This window comes from Equus quagga, chromosome 6 (genome assembly GCF_021613505.1).
Source record: "Equus quagga isolate Etosha38 chromosome 6, UCLA_HA_Equagga_1.0, whole genome shotgun sequence".
Taxonomy (NCBI): Eukaryota; Metazoa; Chordata; class Mammalia; order Perissodactyla; family Equidae; genus Equus; species Equus quagga.
In genome coordinates, this window is record NC_060272.1 from 131,052,218 (window position 1) to 131,071,284 (window position 19,067).

General features: G+C 42.8%; 1 protein-coding gene across 3 annotated transcripts in view; it reads left to right on the forward strand.

Annotated features, from left to right (window-relative positions):
* The first annotated feature begins 14,774 nt into the window (after positions 1–14,774).
* UBAP1 (ubiquitin associated protein 1) overlaps positions 14,775–19,067 on the forward strand; it is a 57,243-nt gene continuing 52,950 nt past the window's right edge. For 2 of the 3 annotated variants that reach the window (XM_046664385.1, XM_046664387.1), the window contains exon 1: positions 14,775–14,975. The gene's annotated coding sequence lies outside the window, so the exon portion shown is untranslated. Of the gene's footprint in view, positions 14,976–15,230; positions 15,335–19,067 lie in introns of those variants that run through there. The other variant, XM_046664386.1, reaches the window with a different exon arrangement.

Consider the following 19,067-nt stretch of genomic DNA (forward strand, 5'->3'; position numbering starts at 1 on the left):
GAAGATGGGCACAGATGTTAGCTCAGGGCCAGTCTTCCTCAGCAAAAAGAGGAGGATTGGCAGCAGATGTTAGCTCAGGGTTAATCTTCCTCAAAAAAAAAAAAAAAAATCCTTAATTTTCTAATTCCTCGCCTGAGAAAGCTCCAGGCTGCCAAAAGAATTTACTGTTTATTCTAGCCAACACCTGACAATAGGCCCCGACCACCTTTTGTTACAGAATTTACTAAAAAGGGCTTACAACTGTAAATCCTTCTTCTGTCGAGTTGAGATGTATCTGTATCTCTTATAACTCCAAAGTGTCTTTCTCGAGGACCTGAAAGCCATTCCTTTGAATATAATCATCAGGAAGGATAGGGCTTGTCTCTCAGTCTCTGTGGAAGGATAGAATCCTAACTTAGCTAATTGCCAGCTAACAGTCACAACTGGCTTAGTTTGCATTTACACTGACCAGCCCTTTGTCATTTTTCACTTCCCTGACTCTGCTAAGGCCCTCACCTTTGCTCCTGCCTGCTCCCTCACTCTCTCTTTAAAATGCCCATCACCTCTGTACCAATCAAAGTTGAGTTCATTTCATGCTGGATGTGCTTCCTATTGCAATAGTACATTACTTATTAAAATTTGTCCTTACCACTTTAACTAGTATCTGGCTTTGTTTATCTTTTTTTTTTCTTGAGGAAGTTTTGCCTCGAGCTAACATCTGAGCCAATCTTCCTCTGTTTTGTATGTGGGTCACCACCACAGCATAGCTGGCAATGAGGGGTGTAGGTCTGCACCCGGGAACAGAACCCCAGCAGCTGAAGTGGAACACTCAGAGCTTAACCACTAGGCCCTGGGGCAGGTCTCTGGCTTTGTTTATCTTTGAGGCGTTCTTTGACCAGCCTCGTGGAATTTTACCTATTCACGTGCTGCCTAGTATTCAGTATCAAATTCAATGGGACCACTGTGAAACCATATTTCTGGTTCTCTTTTTCCATGTGGCTCTTTCTTCTCTGTCACCCTGCTTTGCAAACTCCAGCTGTCTCAGTCTCCTCAGACTTGACCTCTGCTGCCTCAACTCACCAAGACCGCTGTGTTCTGCTTGGGTTCTTCTACCTGAGCTCAAGTGCGGAAAGTGTCTCTAGGCAGGAACCCAAAGTGGTATGGAGTTCATCTTTGTTTTCCTTCTCTCAGGGCTCGTAGTCTTACACAGCTCACTAGTCTAGTGTCTGAAAATAGTTGTTTCATATATTTTGTCCACTTTTCTGGTTGTCACCAGAGGGCAAGCCCAGTACCATTTATTCTTTCTAGTGGAAGTTAGAATCTCCTTTTCGATAAACTTTCGTGTGTATGTGTGTGTGGAAGATTCACCCTGAGCTAACTTCCATTGCCAATCCTCCTCTCTTTTTTTGCTTGAAGAAGATTAGCTCTGAGCTGACACTTGCACCAGTCTTCCTCTCCTTTGTACGTGGGATGCTTCCACAACATGGCCAATGAGTGGAGTAGGTCCGCACCTGGGATCTGATCCTGAGAACCTGGGCCACTGAAGCAGATTGTGCGGAACTTGAACAACTCAGCCTTGGGGCTGGCCCCTTGATAAACTTTTAATCATTTAATTTAATTGAGTAAAGAAAGAAAGGAAGAAAGAAAAAAAATCGACAGACATCATAAAACTTAAAAGGCAAGTGACATTTCTTTTTTTTTTTAAAGATTGGCACCTGAGCTAACATCTGTTGCCAATCGTTTTTTTCTTCGTCTTCTCCCCAAAGCCCCCCAGTACATAGTTGTATATTCTAGTTGTGGGTCCTTCTAGTTCTGTTATATGGAAATGTACGACAGCTCTTACAAATCCCTAAGAAAAAAGGAAACAACTCAGTAGTAAAATGGACAAGAATAATAACAAGCAATTTGCAAATGATCAATAAATGAAAGAAATACACAACACAAGGAAATACAAATTAAAATCCAATTAATAATCATTTATCACCCCTCTGGCAAAATTGAAAAGATTGATAATTTAAAATATTGGTAAGAATACAGCAAAACAGGTACCTTCATATACTTTGATTCTAGTGTAAACTGATTAAATCTCTTTGATAGGCAATTTGGGGAAATGCGGAAGCCTTGGTGAGTGGGAATCCAGCTGTTGGACTCATAAAAGCCTCCATTCCTGCCACCATGGCTACTTTGTTTATGTGCCCACTGTGTCTGCTCTGGAGTTGTCAACGCCAGAGGCCGACTGTTATCAACCAGCTGAGTCATTTTGTTTACTTGGTTGCCTCTTCTGTAGTGGAGTCTCTCTGATATGCATTAACATGTTGTTATGGACTGAATTGTGTCCCCCCAAAATTCATACGTTGGAGCCCTAACCTGCACTACCACAGAATGTGACTATTTGGAGATACGGGCTTTAAAGAGGTGATTAAGGTTACAACGAGGCTGTTAGGGTGGGCCCTAATCCAAGCTGACTGGCATCCTTATAAGAAGAGGAAATTCGGACACACAGACACCAGAGATGTGTACACACAGAGGAAAGGCCACATGAGGACCTACCAAGAAGGTGGCCATCTACAAGCCAAGGAGAGAGGAAACCAAACATTGAGAAACCTTGATCTTGGACTTCCAGCCCCCAGACTGTGAGAAAATAAATGTCTGTTGTTTAAGCAGCCAGCCTGTGGCATTTTGTTATGGCAGCCCAGCAAACTCATACACATGTGATAGGAAGATTTTCATACTTCACGCCCTTTCCTACATGTCTGCCCAAGTGCTTCTTCCTTATACCTTCTTATTCCTGATTTTCCAGTCTTTCTCGTTTAAGGTCTCTAAGTAACCAACCAAGTTGCATTCACCACTATCCATGATTCTGAATATATCCTAACCTCAGACCACTACCCTTTCCATTAAAAGTAGATGGTGCACCTGCCAAAGTTCACCAATTGGGAGAATTTCTCCTCGTCGCTGTCTTCCTAGGTCGCTACTGTGTGAGGCAATTACAGTATTTTGTTCACCTACCAAGCCGACCTCCTCTGTTGGCCGACCATAAAGGCATATATGTGATAGATATGAGCTGAGTGAGAAGTGTCAATAACAGCAGTGGATTACTAGGGGGCCTGTGCACCTGCTTAAGCCGCTTGCTTGTGTCCTCTGGCCCTATTTGTGTCTAATCTTGAATGTACCACTTCTGTCTTGTGTCAGATTGCTGCTGGGGCCACCAGGCTTTGTGACTTGCTGGGTCTGAAAAACCAAGCTCATGATGTGCTGTTCTAAAATCCCTGTGGTTGATGTCCCATGGCCAGGCACTCCATCTCTACCACGGCCAGGGTCTGTTTTTCAAAGACATATAATTCCTACTGCAGATGTCATAGCCTTATTCTGGAACCCCAGTGGTCTAGATTGTGATTATCTTATTGGGGCTTGCCATAAACTCCATTTGACATGTACCATAGGTTCTGCTGGTTGTATGGCTCAAGCAGCAAGGCCATTTCTACTCTAGCCTGGACGTGCTGCTGAGCGATTCCCTGATCTGGGCCCCACTCGAAGCTGGCAGCCTTTTGTGTTACCCAATTTATGGGTCGGAGTGGCACTCCCAACTGAGGAATAATATTCTGCCTCCAGAATGAAGTCCCCTTGTTGGGGGAGAGGAGGTTGAGAGATGCAATAACTTGTCTTTTTCTTTGAGGGGATGTCCCAGAATTCCCAAGACCACTGGACTCTCCCCAAACTTAACTGTTGTCGTGGGCACTTGAGTTGTCATAGAATTTATCTCCCACCTTTGAAAGCACATGGAAGTCTTTACAAATACTTCCAGTGTATTTGCCACTTTTTACACATCTAATTAGATTAATATTCTGTCCTCAATACTGGGACCAATATGATGTTCTGAGGTATGTCCCCATGGTCCAAGTCCATTCAGAATATATTATGATAGTGGGCATGAAAGTTAACATAGCTCTGGGGCAAGACTAAAAATCTATACTATTTTCCATTCCATATGACAGTTAACGTTTTCTGATGTTCCTTTCTGATCAAGATGGAAAAGAATGCATCCAGCAGATCAGTGGTCCCATACCATGTATTTGAAGCAATGTTAATCTGCTTTAGCAAAGGTACTAAGTCTGGTACAGTAGACCGCAACTGGGTCTACTGCATTTGTCTGTTTGCCATAGTCCACTGTCATCCTCCAGAATTTGTCTAGGATGCTGCTGAATCAAATGAAAATATGATAGGACCACTACTTCTGAATTCTTTAACTCTTTAACGGTATCACTGATCTCTGCCATTCCCTATAAGATGTGATATTGTTTATTATTGCTATCTTGGCTGGGTTAAGGGAAGTTTCAGAGCCTTCTATCTGGCCTTCTCCATTACAGTAGCTCTTACTTCATAAGTCGTGGGGCCAATATGGTAGTTCTGTTAACTACCAAGTATGTCAATTTCATTTACACATTTGGGAACTGGGAAAATTACCACCGAGTGTGTCTGTGCACACAGTAGATATACTGTGAGCTGAACCTGGGCCAGAACTCCATTTATTAACTGGTCTCCATATGCCCCTACTTTAACTGGGGGACCCTGATGATGTTTTGGGTGCCCTAGTATCAATTTCACCTCAGACTCTATGTCCAACAGTCCTTGAATTGCTTGAACACTATTCCCCTTTCCTCTGTATATGGCTGCCCAGGTAAATGGTTGTAGACTCCTTTGGGGAAGGACTAGGGGCATCATTGCCATATAACACTTATCATAGTGTTGCGGGGTCATTCCTCCTGGAGACCTGGACTCTCTTTCAGTCATTGGGTTCTAGGTCTGAAAACTGCTTCTTGTCCAGAAACTGGCCAATGAATCATGACTCAGCCCATTGATCTTCCAGCCTTGCTATTTTGCTAGGTTGTCCATCTTGCCTTCAGGAACATCATGTACTAGGAAACATTCTACTTGGCCATCTTGTCCTTAGGAACATTGTGCGTTATTAGCCATCACCGTAGCTCTGTGCAGGTCAGGGCCTCCCGGCTGATGTTCCAGCTTCATAGCTCACTATGATAATTGCATCTATGTTGCTTCTGACAGTTAAGTGCTGCCATCCGGCCCCTGTTATTTTGGAATCCTATCATTCCCATTGCTACCAAGGAGCCCTGTTCTGAAAGTGCAGGGGAAGCCACCACTGAGCTTCTCAGCAATGCCAATGTCCCTTTCCCCAGAGCATTCCTCAGGGTTCTTCTGTGGAACGGAGAGTTTGGTGAGTTTTCCGGTTTTACATGCTATATCCACTTCAACTTTCCTCTTCTCTGAGCCTTTTGATCCCTGCTTTCGCCATTTCCCATAGAGGTTCTGACATTTCTCTATTTCATATATTATGGCCCATAGCTTTCTCAAGCCCTTAGAACCATCCTAGCAACATGTTAGCACTGTCTCTCAGGGTGTTAAACCCTGTGTCTCAGGAGAATGCCCCCATATTAATAACCTCTCCCTCACCCAATTTTAGGTTCAACTTCTCCCTACCTTAGATGGAGCCTCAGAATTCGGAGAATGCAATCTTATTTATATTCTTCCGGCTTCTGTCAGTACATATTTGTTATCTCCTACCGCTCCTTTAAGTACAGTCCCTTCCCTCCCTTATCAGGTCCTGGCCATTTGTGTTGTTACTTAACCCTAGTTATTGATCTAATGGCCAGGTTGGGATTTTGGGGTAGATCCAGATAGGGAGGCACATTTCTTGTAAGGCAGAGATTTCTGCATCATCTTCAGGCAAGGGAAGGAGTAATCTTTAACAAGAAGGAGTAGGCAACTTATAAAGGCCCAGAAGTACAGGCGAAATGGAAGGTTCAAGATTTTCAGGTAGATACACCCAGTTATTGCCATCCCACATCTTCCATTTCCATTCCCTCTCAATCAGGACTCTAACCTTGGTGTAGCCAGTTTGCAATGGCAGGCATTCAACTTCTCTGGAACGCCGCAAATCTTACAATTAAGTCCTGGGCCTAAGCCTGATTCTCAGTTCTGTCTGCCCTCTGGCTGCAGGAGATGATAGTCTCTTTACATATTGCCAAGAAGTCCTTGACTTTCATACTTAGCCTTTATTGTCTTTCTCCAAAGTATTTATTACTCTCAACAATAAAAATCCTATTACTTCTCAAACGCCTGATACACTGTGCTCCCCTACTCCATGCATTCCTTTCCTCAGCCAAAACATCCCAATTTGCACTGGTGAAAATTTTAGCAATCCCATTACTATCACTTGCTAGGGGTTAACAATGTCTACCTACCACTAGTGATGGTATCCTCACTGCCAACAGGCTGGTGAGTGATGCAACTCCCAAATCCCATTTTAGAGCTTACTTTCTTGGGTCTCTCCTAGCACCAATGATCCTTAATCAGGTTTCCCAGGAAGCACTGAGATTTGAATCCTGAAAGTTTATTGGAGGGTGCTCTCAGGATCATTGTGGAAAAGCAAAGGAAGCAGGACTGAGGCAGAAGAAGTTAGGCTGCAATGTGTTCACAAGAAAGCCTCAGTCTAGTCCATGCAGAACACTGGAGCTAGGATGGCCCTGCAGAATTGCAGAATGGTCCCTATTTGGGGCCAGGGTAACTGGACCTTATTTAGACCCCTACACCACTCAGTCTTTGAATGTGGGCTGCCTTGGAGAAGAAGACGTGATTTTAAAGTTTTTATTTTTCCTTCTCCCCAAAGCCCCCCAGAACATAGATTTTTAGTTGTGGGTCCTTCTAGTTGTGGCACGTGGGATGCTGCCCCAGCATGGCCTGATGAGTGGCGCTAGGTCTGTGCCCAGGATCCAAACTGGCGAAACCCTGGGCCACTGAAGCAGAGCGTGTGAACCCAACCACTCGGCCACAGGGCCTGTCCCTAAGAGGGTGTGATTTTTTTTTTTTAAAGATTTTATTTTTTCCTTTTTCTCCCCAAAGCCCCCCGGTACATAGTTGTATATTCTTTATTGTGGGTCCTTCTAGTTGTGGTATGTGGGACGCTGCCTCAGCATGGTTTGATGAGCAGTGCCATGTCCACGGCCAGGATTCGAACCAACGAAACACTGGGCTGCCTGTAGCGGAGCGTCAGAACTTAACCACTCGGCCACGGGGCCAGCCCCCAGAGGGCATGATTTTAAATGAAGCAGCTCTTCTCAGGTAAGATTGTGTGGGGTGCTTAACTGCAAGCTATCAGTCATGAACACTCCCGGCAGCTGGGAATGAGTGTTTCAGTTTTGAAGGGTGGAGATTTGGGGAGCACACCACAGCAGTAGTAAAATCCACTTCTGATTGTTTGAACCATTTACAATGGAAAAGCATTCATGTGTTTTGTGTAATAAAAAATGTTTAAAAGCATTTTTAAATAAGCAAGCAAAAAGAAGAAATTAGAAATTACACATAATCTTTCTACCAAGAGTTAACCACTGTAAATATTTTGACATATGTCCTTTCTGAATTTCAAATTCAAAATTATATCGTGTGTGTGTATAATTTTACAAAAATGAGACCATATTGTATATTGTTAGTAGCTCTTTTAACTTAGCAATGTTTTAAAGCATCTTTTTGTATTTACATACTTCTATAACATCCTTTTTTCAGATTTTATTTTTCAGAACAGTTTTAGATATACAGACAACATTGAGCGGATAGTACAGAGAGTTCCCATATTCCCCCAGCCCCACCGCAGTTTCCCCTGTTATTAACATCTTGCATTTATGGGGCACATTTGTTACAATTAATGAACCGGTATTGACACATTATTATTAGCTAAAGTCCCTAATTTACAGTAAGGTTCACTCTTTGTTGTACAGTTCTATGGATTTTTATAAATGCATAATGTCATGTATTTGCCATTATAGTATCATACAGAATACTTTTACGGCCCTAAAAATGCTGTGTGCTTCATTTATTCATTCCCCTTCCCCAACTCCTGGCAATCACTGATCTTACTGTGTATACAATTTTGCCTTTTATAGCATCCTTCTTAATGGCTGCATAACATTGTCTTGTGGGTTTATTCAGCCAACCCTCTATTATGGGACACTGATGCTGTTACACGACTTAAAGAAAAGAGTAGAATGGTAACACCAAACCTTGGATTTACACATCAGCAAATCAAACTTTGCTGATCTGGCACAGGATTCTCTTGCCCACATACTCACACTTCACTGTGTATACCAATGTTTCATTATCTTTGGGCAGAGGAGCCTTTTAGATCTCACATGCTATCTTGGAAACCAGAAGAAAACATCTGGCATTCACTCTGATGGGAGAACCAAAGCAAAGCTGTAAACACCATCTGTCAATTTTTCCTTCCAAAAGAGCCTTTCCAAATTTCTGGGGGTTCTCTTTGCCAACTCCTGGTCACAGTTAGCAGTACCAGAAGCAAACGAAATCATTGAAGTTTCTGATGATGTTCTGGGCTAAGAGGCTGGGTTCCCAGGGCTGCCTGCTGCACAGGTGCACAGGTGCATGCCCTCCTGGGCTACCTCTACCATCCTTCCACAGGTGCTAGTCTCTAGCTCCCCAAGCAGGGCAGCTATGCATGAATGTGCACTTTGTGCTCTGCACAAGAGTGCCTGGCTGAAGGGGTCCAGAGAGGGCTGAAATCCAGCTGCACTCAGCTTGCCAAGCTGTATACCCTGGCATTGCATCCACTCAGAGAGGGGGCCTTTTCCTATCTTGCACAAAGGCACAGTTTAGCCTAGTGGCTGGCCTTGTCCTTGAGCTCACTGAGATTAACTCTATTGTAATTGTCCGTTTACATGTTTACCTTCCTCGAAAGACTCTTGATGATTGAAACTTGGTCTTTAATCTTTGTTCCCTTTGCAGCACAGGGGTTGTTGTATATAGTAGATTCAGTATATTCACTGAGTGATTACTAGGCACAGGGTTCTTTTAGCTCAGTGCCAGTATAGTCTACCCACACCATTTAAACAATTTTAATAAAATTGAGGCCAGCCCAGTGGTGTAGTGGCTGGGTTTGCACGCTGCAGTGGGCTGGGGTTTGTGGGTTCGGATCCTAGGTGCAGACCTGCACACCACTTGTTAAGCCGTGCTGCAGCGGCGTCCCACACACAAGATGGAGGAAGACTGACACAGACGTTAGCTCAGGGGCAATCTTCCTCACACACGAAAATTTTAATAAAATTAATTATCTTTTACCGTTACTATTTTACTATTAACTAATTGTCTTTTATTCCTTTATTTGGTGACTCTTACCATGGTTCCTCCTGTTTTTTACTAGGTTTTCTCCTGTTTTTTGCATCTAGTTCTCCATCTCTCTCATTGATTCTGTGAACTTTCTGAAGTGAGTCATTATGTCTTCGTTCTCAAACCCGTTGTCTGTTCTGAAAACTACACTTCCCAGCTTCTTTGCCACCTGGATACTAGCTGGATTCAGTCAATGGGAGGCACTGACAGGAGACTGGAAGGCAGGAGGAAGGGAGAAGTCAGGGTAATTCTTCCTCTCTTATGGCTGTGGGAACCTTTTCCAACAGTGGCTGCCATCTTCTACGTGATGTCTGCGTCCTCTCCTTCCTCGGTTCCAGGTCCTACTGCTCACCCTCCTCCGGCCAAGTACTGCTCCCTCCAGGGCTGCGATGAATAGCTCGGTGTGTATCCTTTCAGTCTATTATCTATGCTTAAATAAATAATTAAATCTATCCATCTATCTGTAATTGTTTTCTTTTTAAAAAATGGATACAATATGCATTATTCTGCAGCTTGTTTTTTTACTTCACAATACATTGTGATAGTCACTGTCAAATTACTCTACAAAAAGTTTTCACCAATTTATACTGCCATCAATAGTGTATAAGAATGCTTATTTCTTCATCCATGCCAGCATTGGATATAATTAATCCTTTAAGCTTTTGCCAATTTGTTAGGTGAAAAATGGGGCATTTCATTTTTAAAAACCATCAGTGATGTTGATCATCTTTTTATATGTTCACCAGCTATTCGTGTTTCTTCTTTAGTGAACTGCCTTTTGACAAGTTACACTCATATTTTTCTATTGAATCATTCTATTTATCCTATTGATTTGCAGGGGCTCTTTGAATATTGTGGAAACTAACCCTTTTTCTGTTATATAGGTCACAAATATTTTCTTCCAGTTTATTTTTTCACTTTATGTATGAGGTCTTTTCCTTTATGGCTGTCAACAGTTTCCTTTATGGCTTCGCAATTTGGTGTCACTATTAGCAAAGTTCTTCCCAACACATGATTCAAAAAATATTCTACTATATTCTCTTCTAACATTTTAGAGCTGATGTGTGTGTGTGTGTTTTCTATTTTCATCCTTCTGGAATCTGAAATCATCTTTGTCCATCCATGGTCATCAGGATACCTGCATCTTCATATGATGGTCATCACATAGGTCTTACAATCAGAAGGAACCTCAGAGGTCACCCACAGACCTGAGTCCTTAATTGTAACCTTGAGCTTCCAGGGAGGGACAAAGGGTTTCAACCTAACTTCCAAGGTTCTAAAGATTCATCCAGATTTTACTCTTGGATTTCCCCAGAGAAAAGATGCCAGTGACTTTATTTACAGCCTTAGAACTGTTAAACTCAAGCCAAGCCTCTTCCCTTGTGGTTTCTCCAGCTTTATCTCCCTCTGCTCTCCTATACATACCGTTTGCTCTACTGACTGATTCTGAATTTTCCTGGCACTTTCCTGCATCCATGCCTTTGCTCAAACTGCTTTGTTCTCATTGCTTTGGGCACCCCTCATTCCACCTGTCCTTTAAGGCCTAAGTTAAATGCTTCACTTCTCCATGAAGTCTTTCTTGATTTCTCAAGTCCACCTGAACTCTCTCTCCTTTCTATTTCTCAAGCATGGAATGTGCTACCTAGGGAACTCAGGTGATTTTCTGCCAGGTATCATCATTATCTGTACACCTGTCTGATTTCCTCACTTGACTTCCCTGAGAGCATCTTTGTAGACTTATGGTGCCTGGCATACGGTAGGACTTAGTCAATGCTGGATGGGTTAAATAAATGAAAGATTGTAGAGCTGGTTGTCTGTCTTTCCTGTCTCTGCTCTTAGATACCCCAAAAGCCTAGTGTATCAAGGGAGGGAGAAAGAAGAGGAAAAGAGATGACTGCAAACTGGTGCCTGTTGGCCTGGAGCACTGCTACTAGGCCAGCAGGTATGCCGAAATTGTCTAGGTGCCCCGGGAGGAAAAGACACAGTGTGGGGGTAGCAGAGGACTAGCATGCTGTTCAGCCTCTTCTGGCCCCAGGTGAGTTACCACTGGGATTCATATCTGGAAACTGACAAGTATAAGTCACTCCTAGGAAGGTGAAGTATTTGTTTTTCCAGGAAATGTCCCCACTTCGTTTCCATTTCTTAAGGATACATTGCTTCAGTAGGGGTTGGGAGGGACATGGCAGGCTGGCCCAGGAGTAGGGGGTCAGCAACCTGGTCACTTTTATTTATTTATTTTTTTTGAGGAAGATTAGCCCTGAGCTAACTACTGCCAATCTTCCTCTTTTTGCTGAGGAAGACTGGCCCTGAGCGAACATCCATGCCCATCTTACTCTACTTTATACGTGGGACACCTACCACAGCTTGGCTTTTGCCAAGCAGTGCCATGTCTGCACCCAGGATCCAAACTGGCGAACCCCAGGCCTCCAAGAAGCAGAACGTGCGAACTTAACCGCTGTGCCACCGGGCTGGCCCCCTGGTCCCCCTTAAAACAAGATGGCAGAGAAAGAAAAATTATTGGATCATGAGACCTAGGCTAATTGGAAATCTCAGGAAATCCCTCTCTGATGAGGGAGACTTGTCTTTGGTCTCAGGGAGGCCTACTCTGCGAGGAGAGGCACAGGCCTGGCTCTCCAAAGGTTTTTTCTTCCTAATCCTCCATGGCACAATAGTCTTCTGATTCCTTTTCCACTTCTCTGGCTACTACTTTTCCATCTCTTCCTCTGCTTCCTCTTCTCATGTCCTATTTGTTAGTGTTTCAAAAGGTCCTATCTTCAGAAATTTTAATTAATCTGCTTTTCCATTTTTGCAGCCAAACCTGTAAGAATTTGACTCAGGTCAAAAACCTTAAAGTCATCCTTGAGTCCTCTCATTTCCTCACACTGTGCATTTAACCTATGAGTAAATTCTTATGGCTCTGCCTTTAAAATGTACCCAGAACCTGACCATTTCTTTTTTAATTTTATTTTTTTTAACAACTGTTGCCAATCCTTTTTTTTTTCTTTTTGTTCTGCTTTATCTCCCCAAACCCCCCAGTACATAGTGGTATATCTTAGTTGCAGGTCCTTCTAGTTGTGGCATGTGGGACGCCACCTCAACGTGGCCTGACGAGCAGTGCCATGTCTGTGCCCAGGATCCGAACCCTGGGCTGCCGCAGTGGAGCGCACAAACTTAACCACTTGGCCACAGAGCCGGCCCCAATTTTATTTTTAAGTACGCTTTTTTTGATGAGGAAGATTGGCCCTGAACTAACATCTGTTGCCAATCTTCCTCTTTTTTTTTCCTCCCCAAAGTCCCAGTACATACTTGTATATCCTAGTTGTAGGTCATTCTAGTTCTTCAATGCGGGATGCTGCCACAGCATGACTTGATGAGTAGTGCATAGGACCGTGCCCAGGACCCCAACCAGCGAACCCTGGGCCGCCGAAGTGGAGTGCAAGAATCCAACCACTCTGCCACTGCCATGGGGCCGGCCCCCTGACCATTTCTAATCACCTTCTCTTCTACGACTGCTCTGGTCTACAGTCCTATCATTTCCTGCCTGGATTACTGCCATGACCTCTAAGTGGTCTGTCTGCTTCCTTCTTTAGCTTATGCTCAGTGTAGTAGCTAGAATGATCCTACTAAAAAGTCAGATCATTTCCCTTCTCTGCTCAAAACTCTCCAATGGCTTTCAGCTCACTTAAAGCAAAAGTCAAAGTCCTTAAAATGATCTACAAGGCCCTATGTGACTTAGCTCCCTGTTGCCTGTCTGACTTATCTCCCACTATTCTCCTCGTTGCTCACTACGTTACAGCCACACTAGGTTGCTTACTGCTCCTCGAACATAGAAGGTGAGCTTCCACCTCAGGGCCTTTGTACTAGCTGGTCACTTGGCCAGGCATTTTCTTCTTCTGGATATCTGCATGACTCATTTCCTCACTTCCTTCAGGTCTTTACTCAGATGTTGCCTTTCTCTGGGCATCCTTTATAAATTTCAACCATGGCTACTTTCTGTCTCCTTTTCCCTGCTTCATTCTTCTTCTTAACACCTGTCACCATTATTATTAGTTATTTCTCTCTAGAAGGTAAGGTCTGCCAGAGCAGGGATTTATTTATTTATTTACTTATTTTTTGGTCTCTTTTATATATTGCTGCATTCTCAGTGTGTAGAACAGGCCCTAGTATATTGCAGGCACTCAGTAAATACTTGTTGAATGAATGAACGACAAGTTTATTTGTTGAAGGAGCACCAATATACTACGCGTGTACTCCATACCTCTTTCCTGATTTCCAAGCTCACATTCCTTCTAGAATCTCTCTCCAGACAATTTGCCATCATCTTAATCTCAGTTTGGCCAACTGAACTCATTATTATCTCCCTTAGCACTTTAGTAAACCTTAGGTCTCTCTCGTTTCTATTAATAAGAGGCCCCCAAAACTTGGTTCCTTCTTCTTCATGATTTCTCCTCCCATACAGCAGGTCTCTGAATCTTGTCAATCTCCAAAATCTTGCTCCAGTTCATCCCATAGTCTACACCCCTACTGTCCCTGCTTTAGTTCAGGTGAGTCTTTCACTCAATGCAGAAGTCTACCATGTAGTCTCCAATCCATTTTATTCACTGCTACCATTCTAATTCTCCTGATGAAGAGTTTTCCTCAGCTCACTGCTCTCTCCACAGACCTTCTGTGGCTGCCCATTATCTGTTAAATTAAGCAGGCAAACAATCCAGAACTGATGATTTGCATTTCACTGCTCGCTTTAACTCCCCTCCTTCTGGAATGCCCACCTTCTCTTATAGTGAGTTAAAACTGCTGCGCCCTTCAAAGTACAAATATTATTTTCTCTGGAGTTCTGGAGAGAAAACAGGGCTGGAGAATTAGATATGGAGCATACACTCTTTATGTACCCAGAAAGTGTAGAGATGGAAATATTTCCTAATCCCTTAGCCAAAAGTCATTTTTTTCCAGAGCAATTTATGCACCTGTTACACCATTATCACTCTCTGATCTTTCCTAGAGTTAACCGTTTATGCAGCTCTATCTCCCCCAATTAGGAACTTCTGGGAACAAAGATTCACCTCATTCAGTTACGAATCCTCCATGCACCTGATTCCGAGAGATATCCAATAAATGAAGAAGAACTCTTACTAGAGTTTGGGATTGGATTACCTGGTTTAAACCCGTTGAATGTCAGAATTGTAGGGATATTTAGAGGTCACCGTTCAACTTGTTCCTTTGTAAACGGAGAAAGTGAGGCCCAGAAAGGGTAGGACTTGTACCAAGTCACTGACCCGGGACCAGAAGCCAGGCATCCTGATTCCCAAGCAGGTCTCGTCGGTAAATCTTTGTGCGTCCCTTCGCGATTCAAGGCTCTCAGGTTCCCTCCTTGGCCGCTTCTCCAACCCCTACGCCCTACCCTCTCTGTGACCCGCTCCTTTCCTTCTTCCCTTTGGGTCAGCAGGGTCCATCCACTCCAATGGCAACGCTCGGGGCAACGAGAGCTGTTGAGCTCTAGAAGAGATTAGTTTACGTCACCGTCGGCTCCTCCCATTGGCCTGGAGGGGTGGAGCGCTGCGCCGTGACGTCAGACGCCCAAAGGGGCGGAGTAGTGAGGGGAAGGAGGAGGGAAGTGGGGTTTCAACATGGCGGCTGTGATACTGCCGGTGGTTACGGTGACTGTGACGGCTTGGCCCGGGGTGGGCAGAGTTGAAGGTGGTGGCGTTCGCTTTCCCTAGGGGCCGTCAGGAGCTCAGCGGGGACCGAACCTGGGAGGCCGGCCGGCGCCAGCACCTTTCAGCTTCTGGGACGGCAGCGGCGTTCAGGTAAGGGGGTCTCCCACTCTGGGAGGGGGGAGAGGGGCGGAGTTGGGGGAGGGGGCCGGTACCGGGCTACGGATGGGGGAGGGAACCCGGGGAAGAGGCTGGAGGCTGGGTCGGATGAAAGGAGCTGTGGCTGAGGGAGTGGGAGGGAGTAGGGGCCACAGATCGGTGACTTGGGGAGGATTCTGGGAGAACGGTCGGAGTGAGGGGACCAGAGTTGAAGGGGCGGAGGGTAGACGGGATGCGGAAAATGGGTTCGGATTAAGGAGACTAATACTCTGAGGGAAGATAGGCGCAGGAGATATCTTGCTGGAGGGAACTAGAGGATGTCCGAGAGGGGGACCCTGGTTTTAGTAAAGAAGGTGAGTAATGGGGGGTTGAGGGTGAGCTGGGGACGTGAGGTGCAGATTTAGTTTTCCCTGAGGCGGTGAGATTAGGGAGAAAGGGAGGAGACCAGACCCGCATGAGTGATCTTTGGGGATATCTTTGACATTGTCCAGTCTTCTCCAGATATGTTTATCTTGCCTCTTTTATTTGTTTCTTGGGTGGAGACTTACCTGTACAGTCCACCTGGGCCTCAGAAAAAGCCCCAATGTTTCTTGTGGAACGTCAAGTTATAGTTCACTTATTTGATCTGTATCAGCGATCTCTGACCTTTGTGTTGTCGCCATGTGTACTTGTTTCTAGGCTAGCCTCTTTTAAAAGTATGGCTGGGCATAAAAATACCTTTTATATTAAACTAAAATAAAATTTTGAGCGTTTTAAGACACCAATAGAGTGTTGCGAATGCAGATTTGGTAATTTAGTTAACTATTAAATATGTTCTGTTCTAATCCAACTTACAAGTGTTTTCTTTCTTTCCTCAGTCTAATTATTAGTATTTGAGAATTTGGATAGATATGATGGATGTTTCTCTTTAGAATTTTGTCGGATTTGATGGTGGGAAAAACAGAGCTCTTAGTCTTTAGTGATAGCTGTCTCTTTCTAGAATGTCCCAAACTGGTTAAACGGAAAGTTTCTGTATTATAGCCAAGAATGTGAAATGTCAAAAGTCTAAAAGAAGTACATTTTCTGCATTAACTTATTTCTTAAGAGGAATTTTTTGTAAATTAAATTGTTTTTTCTAATCCGTCTTATTCATTCTGTTACTTATTTATTCAGCATTTATTGAATGCCTATTGTGTGTTGCATTAATAAGTGATTATAATTGTGGAAATGGGAAAATTCATGTTTCTTTAGTGAACATCTCTATGACTGTCCAGCAGGTAACTTACTTACTTGCTGTAGCCTATTTTAGAAACGAAGAAAAAGGAAGAAAATTGAAGTATGTGAATATAAGAACTTCCTGAATTTTTATTTCGTTTAGTCTGACTCATTACCTCATCATGATATATTTTATATGTATCTGAAAGATTTCACGTTTCATTTTGATTTTGAAGAAGACAATAACAGTATCCTGATATGATATTACGTCTATAGATGATTCTCATCAATGGTTATTAGTTCACATTTCTTAGACTGGCAGATGTCACTTTATCTCATGCGTCTTTTCTTTTGTGTCTTGACTACGGTAAGGTATTTAAAATGAGGATTCCTGAAGTTTAATTCAGTGACTAAAGTTCTGTCCCAGTAGCTTCAGCATTGTAGATGTTTTATCATGAGTGTAGATGCCAGTATTATAAACTTCTCTTGTTCTCTAATTGTTGAATGTGTTGAGATTTTTCAAATGTAGGTCATTTTTTAAAAAAATACTTTATTTTTTTTCCTTTTTCTCCCCAAAGACCCCCAGTACATAATTGTACATTCTTTGTTGTGGGTCCTTCTAGTTGTGGCATGTGGGACGCTGCCTCAGCGTGGTTTGATGAGCAGTGCCATGTCTGCGCCCAGGATTCGAACCAACAAAACACTGGGCCGCCTGCAGCGGAGCGCGCGAGCTTAACCACTCGGCCACGGGGCCAGCCCACAAATGTAGGTCATTTTAAGTGTAAACTCTTTTCCCACAGACTAACCAGAAAAACCCCCAACAAAACATCAATTCATTAATCAAGTAATTTTCTTTAGATAATCTTTCTCAAGAAATGCAAAAGGTAGTATGCAATACGTTAAATTATTAAATAAACTTTTTCTTAGAATCGAAAACACCTTGAGTTGAAGCTTAGAAATCAACTGTGTTTAAGTTTCCCACATAGGGTGGAAATCCCTGCTTCTGTATCACAAAAGCTAAGTGAAAATCTGTCCTCTTTTCCAGAGTCTAATTTCTTATAGGAAAGAGCCTTTTAGTTAGAGAAGGAAGTAAGCAGGTGTTGCTCTTCTGACCTGTGGCACACAGTTTCTTGTAATATTGGGAAATAATTTGAATGTAAGAGTAATATTTTCTTATGAATTCAGAGTTATGATTTTTTTTTAAAGATTGGCACCTGAGCTAACAGCTGTTGCCAATCTTCTTTTTTTTTTCCCTGCTTTTTCTCCCCAAATCCCCCCACTACATGGTTGCTTATTATAGTTGTGGGTCCTTCTAATGGTGGCATGTGGGATGCCACCTCAGCATGGACTGATGAGCGGTGCCGTGTCCGTGACCAGGATCCAAACTGGTGAAACCCTGGGCCGCTGAAGCGGAGCACGTGAACTTAACCTCTTAGCCATGGGGCTGGCCCCGAGAGTTATAATTTGAGGCTTTAAAAATTTTAGGTGATGGTAGCAAAATTTACAAAGGGAAAGGTGCCAACACTGGGCCTATGCTAATGAGCTAGGACACTGTTAAGCATTTTACGTAATCTCACTTAATCCTTACAATTTGATTAGGTGGGCAGGTTGTTAAGTGCTTGCTTTTTATGTGTTGAGGAAACTGAGGATCAAAGATGTTGAATAATTTACCTAAGGTTACAGCTATAAAATGGTGGAGTCGGAATTTGAACTCAGATTTGTCCAACGTCAGTGCCCATGCTGCAATTTGTCACAGGGCCATTCCAATTCCTATCAAGTAGACTTAAAGTATAAGCACTAGTTTTAAAGTAATGCCATCTTTAACTACTTATTCTCATTGAAATAGTAGTGTAACTGGAATGAGAAATAGTTCATTAAAATGTTAGTCACTTATGTTGTCATCAGGTATTCATTTCCTCCTAGAACACGGACTATTTTGTACTTAACAAAATTAACTGGATAAACTGGATAAGGGACTAAAAGTGCTCTTATTTGTATTGCTGAGTCAGATTGGACACAGTTCGTTAAGGGCTAAAATTTGTATTTGGAGTAATGCACGTGTGTTCTCAGAATTCTGGATTGGTCATTGTCAGTTGCTTAATGCTTACCAAACACTTCCAGAGTTTGAGTCACTGAATTGGCTCATGATAATTGTGAATCTTGTGGTTACTGAGTCAAGAGCCAGCAGTGTGTTTTGGTTGCTTCACTTCCTCCCCAACACTTGATATTGTCAGACTTTTAATTTTTCTTCCTAATCCAGTGGTTTGAAATGGTATCTATTGTGTTTTTATTAGCATTTCCTGAAGTTGAGCATCTTTTCATACATTCATTGGTTGGTTGTGCTTCTGTGAAGTGTATATTCAAGGTCTTTGACTATTTTTGAGTTCTCTTTTTCTGATTATTTTAAGAGTTCTTTATATACTAGTTAATACTAGTGATTTGTTAATTCATGGGTTGCAAATATCCTCTCCCAATTTGTGACTTGTTTTTCATCTCTTCAGTCTTTTGATGAGAAAAGTTTGTAATTTTAATTATGTCTTTTCTTTTATGGTTTGTGCTTTTTGTGTCATATTTATGAAATCCTTCTCTTCTGCTAGGCATGGTGTTTTAATAAATACAATAGTATACTATCTGTAATGTGGCATCTAACCAGACGTTTAGTCCCAGTATTTGCTTGATTAGAAAGGCAAACGTCTCAGGAGTCTCTTTCCTATTGTCTTTCTGGTTATAGGGCCAGAGGGTTTTAAAAGCAACTTGAATTGTGCCTTATACACAGGTTAAATATATTTTTTGAAACTAGGAAACCAACAGATTTATGAATGAGGTTTGCATTTTACTGAATGTTAATAATGTGGTTTGACAGAGACTTGTGTGGACAGTATTAGATACAAT